Here is a 6,000-nt window from a genome sequence, read left to right on the forward strand (position 1 = left end):
GAACTCAGAAATCCCCCTGCCTCTGCCTCCCAAGTGCTGGGATTAAAGGCGTGCGCCACCACTGTCTGGCACTTTTTTAAAAAAGAATTATTTATTTATTGTATGTACATTTGTATAATGCAGCTGTCTTCAGACACACCAGAAAAAGGCTTCAGAACCCATTACAGATGGTTGTGAGCCACCATGTGGTTGCTGGGAATTGAACTCCGGACCTCTGGAAGAGCAGTCAGTGCTCTTAGCCGCTGAGTCATCTCTCCAGCCCCCCCACCTGCTCCCTTTATCTTTTTATAAATGCATCAACTATAGCTTGTGTCAAGTTGGAGTGGTAGATGACCAATATGGTGTCCCCCAGATGATAGAATACATCGTCCAATAATAAAAATGCCTCCCCAGGATTTGTCAAAGAGAGACATAGAATGTAGGGATTTTAGACTGTAGGATAGATTCATTAGTAAGCCAAGTTTTTGGAACCTTCACATCATATTCTGTTAGCCCAATAGGGCCAGGCTAATACACATTCATGTGCGTGTTGATCTTGTGCCTCAAAGCCAGACCTTCCAGACCTGGGAAATGCCAGAAAAGTCTGGAACTTTCAGTCTAAGGAGAAATAACTCAAAATAATAAAAAAGAACTAAACCTGTCTGTGGTTCATGGCCCCACACCTATCTTTGTTTGTTTGTGTGTGTGTGTTTGTTTGTTTGTTTGTTTGTTTGTTTTTCAAGACAGGGTTTCTCTGTATAGCCCTGGCTGTCCTGGAACTCACTTTGTAGACCAGGCTGGCCTTGAACTCAGAAATCTGCCTGCCTCTGCCTTCCGAGTGCCCCACACCTATCTTATTGACATTGGTGTTGTGATTACTCAGAGAGAAAGGGGGGGGGGGGGAAGAAAGGGAGGAAGAGAGAGAGAGAGAAATCGCTGTCTTGGGTAAGGAAGCCTCTTTCACAGCCAGCAGGGCTGGGATTAAGTGTAGCCAGGATTCCAGTGTGCTGGGTAGTGGGACAGTCAGAGCACTTACATAGCACAAGTACATCAAAATAAAGAAGAATCCAGTGGGTGTTGATGGCGCACGCCTTTAATCTGAGTACTAGGGGACAGAGGGGCCAAAGGCAGGCAGATTTCTGAGATTGAAGACAGCCTGGTCTACAGAGTGAGTTCCAGGACAGAGAAACCCTGTTTTAAATGCCCCCTCCCAAAAAGAAGACATATAAGAATCCAAATGTGGAATGTTCCAGGCCTTTTCATAGAGCACTACCCAACTTTACTTGCAATCCTTCTAATTTTCTCCAGAAACTTTAGAACACATCTCCTCAAATCCATGCCAAAATGAGAGGCAACCCAAACTGGAGAACCGTGCCATGGGGCTGCAGGAAGCTTGCTTCTACCCTGACAGGTTCCCCATTTTCTCATGCAGTCTGTTTCCTTCAGCTTGCCCCTTGGCAGGCTGTGTTCACAGCCGGAAACTCTCAGGTGATGGTGAACTGGAAGAGCCAGCAAAAGCAAGGAAGCCGCTGTCTTCCAGAAAGAGATTGCCCCAGGCTACTGGGATTGGGGATGCTCCCTCACTGCCAAGGCCAACCTCCCTGTCAATGCCTGCCAGGCTAGTGGCAGAAAAGATACCATGCCTCTGGTTTCACAGTAGCCGACTGGCAAGCCGCTACCTCAAGTTTCTTTCTGTGGTATTCCAAGCCAACAGCTGTTGCTTCTCTCTTGTCTCCGGATGTCCCCGCTCTGCCTTTTCTTCTCTTTGGTCTCTGGTTGCCTTGTCTAGTGTAGACTCACTGGCTGTATCTATGTAGAGATAAGGTTCTTCCAGGCAGCCAAGGTTGGAAGCAATGAGAATCGGCCATGTGATCTGCAGGGAGCCTTGGTCTCTTCATTCTTGGTCTTGTCCCCTGGTGTAGGCCTGGTGCTAGCTGGCTGCATAGTCTTCAGATCTGGAGGGACTCTGCCTGTCCTGCGCAGACCCTTCTAGGTAGGCCTTCATCTGCAGTTGGTTGACCTTTATCTGTGCCATCCTCTCCACTCTGGTCTTCAATGCTGGAACAATGGAAGGACTCATTAGTTAGCTGGGCCTTTGGTCTCCACCTGAAAGCACCCACCCTTTGATGAGATTACCTCTGTGCCCAGTTGGCACAAGCCACTGTGAAGATGGCCACCATCTACCCAGTCTCGGGAATGACAAAACATTCCCCAAAACTGTGTGGAAGGATAGAGCAGATTCTCAGTCAGTTAGGGATCTGGCAACATCTCTATAGTACATGTGTCTGTGTGCGGTGGGAGCGGTGGGAAGGGCTACCAGAAGGGCTCATTTCATTATTACCAAGGCCTCGTTCTCTCCCTTCCCTGCTAGATACTCCCAGAGTCCAACTGTACAAAAACACAGGATTTAGACCTTCAATGATGCACATTCCCCACTTGTCCAAACCCAGCAATACACTATGGCAGGGTCTCTGGCCTCGTGCCATGAGAGAAGAGACCTTTCCCAAGGCTGGAATCTCCAAGGTTCTCTTAGGACCCCTCTGTAAATGGATGGCTGTACAAGGGAGGGCACAGCGCCATCTTTCTCCCAACCAAGGCTCAGAGAACCGCTTCTCTCAAAATGCCTCCCCGCCTCTCACCCACTTCCCTTCCCCACTCAACAGCATGCGTGGAAACAAGTTCAGATTTCTCTTGAAAGTCGAGAAGGGCTGTTAACCTCGGTCCCTTCTCACCCAGGTCCCTGACACTAGGAGCCACCAGCCTGACAGTCACCTGCAAGTAGGAGGGATGGAGAAGAAGACCGTAAGAAATACAGTGGGAACTTCATGGACACCTGCGGCAGAGTGCCCGGCTAGTGTGTGACCACAGAATGCCCCTCCAGAGCAACACTGAACCTAGCACTGGGACAGTCACCTCTCCTGAGAGCTGGCGAAAGGGGTTGTAGGCAGGCAAGCTCTGCAGAGAGTCAGGGCTGCTCCTCTCCAGCAGCTCTTGTCTCAAGCAGGCCATTCTTCCTTCTGAGAGAGGCAGGCCAGAGGGGCTGGAGAGATGGGTCTGCGTAAGAGTACATACTGGCCTGAATTCAGTCCCTAACACCCACAGCAGGCAGTGCATAACTGTCAGTAGCTTCAGCTCCAGGGGATCAGATACTCTCTTCTGGTCTCCCTGGAAATCCATATCCATACACAGAGACATATAAATAAAAATAAGGGCTGGAGAGATGGCTCAGCGGTTAAGAGCACTGACTGCTCTTCTGAAGGTCCTGAGTTCAAATCCCAGCAACCACATGGTGGCTCATACAGAGAGCACCCTAGCTACATGGAAATAACAAGGAAACCAATGAAGTTTTATGTCACAAGCCTTTGTTGTCCTTTTCCAGAATCAAAGAACCGGTACAATGGAAACCGAAGTATGTCTTTCCTTTTTCCTGGAGTGCCGGGAGCCAACCCAGGCCCTCACACTTGTTAGGCCCACACTCAACCACTCAGCTACATCCTCAGCCTGAGACCACACTGGCAGGCGCTTCCACAGCCATTCAATAACGACACAGAAGAAAAAAATAAAGTTGTGAGAAATCACCAAAGCCTCCCGTCTTCCTCTACACACAGTGAAGCCCAGGCCTCTTAAGAGAACCACAATGCAGGCGTTAGAGGCCACTTGTCTCCAAGCACTGTCAGAAGTTCCAAGCTCATCTGCCACTGAGGCCTGCTACCAGACGCTTTCCGGTGCTTATTATGTCCTTGGCTCCTCTGCAGCTGTCCTGGAAATTATACAACTGCTTGTAGTGAGGGAATTGAAGTCAGGGAGGTTCTGAGTGCAGCTAAGTGCTCTGCAGGGGTTCCGAGGGAGAGTCTGACCCAGGCGGTGCCCCTGTTTGTACTGATCCTGTCTGGACTCAGCTTAAGTTAAGAGCTGAGCGGTAGAAGATTAGGAGCTGAATGTAAGCCTGAATAGATGAAAAACTGGAAGACGGGGAAACGCTTTCTGAAGACGGGAGTGAAGACAGACTATTGAAACAATAGAGCAAACTAACTTGGCACTGGGCTGAGGCCTCTGCTGGGCTTGCGCTCCGGCACCTGTCCCCGTTCTCCAGGGATCTTTAGAGGTCATCTTGGGCTCCTTTCTCTCCCTCATCCCCGTATCAAATTAGTTTCCAAGTTCTCCTGTTCCTCCTGCTTTTCCATTGCAGTGGCCGCGTCCCAGCCTAGGGCCTTATCACTTGGGGCCAGTCTGGACTCTCTGGCAGTCTGGGGTGAGCGCAAGGCCTGGCAGGCAGCTACAAGGCCAGCTTACCGCACCGGGCTGCTCTGTCTCCTCCCCCTCTGAGGCTCAGGTCTTCCCTTTATCAGCTGCCCTCACGTGTACCCCAGCTCCTCCCCGTACCTCAGCCTCCTCCAGTTCCCTGCGTCAGCTCCAGGCTGGGCCACCCAGTTCAGGCTTCTCTACCACGGCCGCCGCCCCCTCCCCCAGCCCCTTCCTCGGGTTTCAATTAACTAGCTGCCCATAGATTGCAGCAAATTTACTGTCCCTGAAATAGAAGTGCCCCGTAACGAGGTTTAATGAGATCATCCCCCGAGGAATTTAATAAGGGACAATCCCTTTAGCTAGCCAGATGAGAGTTTAGCTGTGTGTGCAAAGAGAGTGTTGGGGGAGGGGAGGCGGAGGGTTCACGATGCACTCACTGCTCCTGGGATGAGTGGGTGGTCGGTCGGAGTGAAGCGTGTTGGGGAGGGTGGGACCGATGGAGAGGTGGGATGTAGGGAGACAAGGCAGTTGGCTGGGTGGGGACAGAAGCACAGCCTTGTGGCTTCAGGTGCTTACCAAGAGCCAACAGGAAACCTGACTCCAGTCCTCCCTCTGCTGCTCCAGAGGGTCCAGGCCAGTTCTAGGGGACAAGCCCAAGAGCTTCCAAAGCATTGGGACAAGGCTCTCAAGCTGTGACCTTTTCCCTTTCCTAAAAATGACAGGGCCAGTGTCTAGCACAGTGGAACTTGCCTTCCAAGCCGGGAAAAGAGAACTGTTTCTTTTTCCTGCTCCTGAAAACCGACTCCCTCTGCAGCCAGGAGCCAAGCCAGCTGCAGTCAGTGGCCAGCCTAACAGATGGGTCAAGAGGCACCCAGGAGGAGTCCCCAGCTGTCTGCATATCTTCTGCCTGTGCGTTAGCTGCTTTAGCATCCCGGCTCTTGGGCCCACAGTCCTCTCTGCTTTCTCAAGGGAGGGACAGACCCACCAACCCACACTTACACACTAGCGCAGTGATTCTCAACCTTCCCATGCTGCAACCCTTTAATACAGCTCCTCATGTTATGGTGACCCCACCCCACCATAAAATTATTTTGTCGCTACTTCAGAACTGTAATTTTGCTACTGTTTTGAGTCATAATGTAAATATCTGTGTTTTTAAGATGGTTCAAGCCCCTCAGGTTGAGAGCTGCAGCACTGGAGGAATCAGCCACGGGGCAGTACAGGTCTCTCTCAGTACCAGCCTGAAAGACTCCCGGCCAGGACCTAGAGCAGCCACACCCATCCCCACTACAGGTGAGTAACTGAGACCTGGGGAGGTTAAAGGGCATCCCTGGGCCCTAGCTCCCAGGTAGCATAGCAATTGCTCCATCTAGCAGATTAAGCCAAAAGTCCCTTAACTGAGTTTCTGGAGTGGAAGAGCCACACCACTGACTGCTGATTATCAGTTGGCACTGTTTTTAGCTCTCAAAAACCGAGATCAAGGCTTTGAGAGTAGGGTCTGAACAACAGCCTATGTCTCCTGGGGACTTAGCTGAGGAAAGACACCCAAGACTCCTTGGGCTATTAGCAGAATTCTTTTTTCTTTTTCTTCTTTTTTTTTTTAAAGATGTATTTATTTGCCGGGTGTGGTGGTGTATGCCTTTAATCCCAGCACTTGGGAGGCAGAGAGAGGTGAATGTCTGAGTTCGATGCCAGCCTGGTCTACAGAGTGAGTTCCAGGACAGCCAGGGCTACACAGAGAAACCCTGTCTCGAAAAACAAAACAAAATACAAACA

The 6,000-nt window shown here is 50.7% G+C and overlaps 1 long non-coding RNA gene across 1 annotated transcript; it reads right to left on the reverse strand.

The window, feature by feature from the left end:
• Nucleotides 1-1,051: 1,051 nt before the first annotated feature.
• On the reverse strand, nucleotides 1,052-5,029 carry A330094K24Rik (RIKEN cDNA A330094K24 gene). The gene is made up of 2 exons (NR_155289.1): nucleotides 4,801-5,029; nucleotides 1,052-2,037 (listed from the first exon to the last, which is right to left on the reverse strand). It is a non-coding gene; the product is annotated as an RIKEN cDNA A330094K24 gene (long non-coding RNA).
• Between the last annotated feature and the right edge of the window lie 971 nt (nucleotides 5,030-6,000).

The sequence above is a fragment of the Mus musculus genome, chromosome 18, assembly GCF_000001635.26.
Source record: "Mus musculus strain C57BL/6J chromosome 18, GRCm38.p6 C57BL/6J".
Classification (NCBI taxonomy): domain Eukaryota; kingdom Metazoa; phylum Chordata; class Mammalia; order Rodentia; family Muridae; genus Mus; species Mus musculus.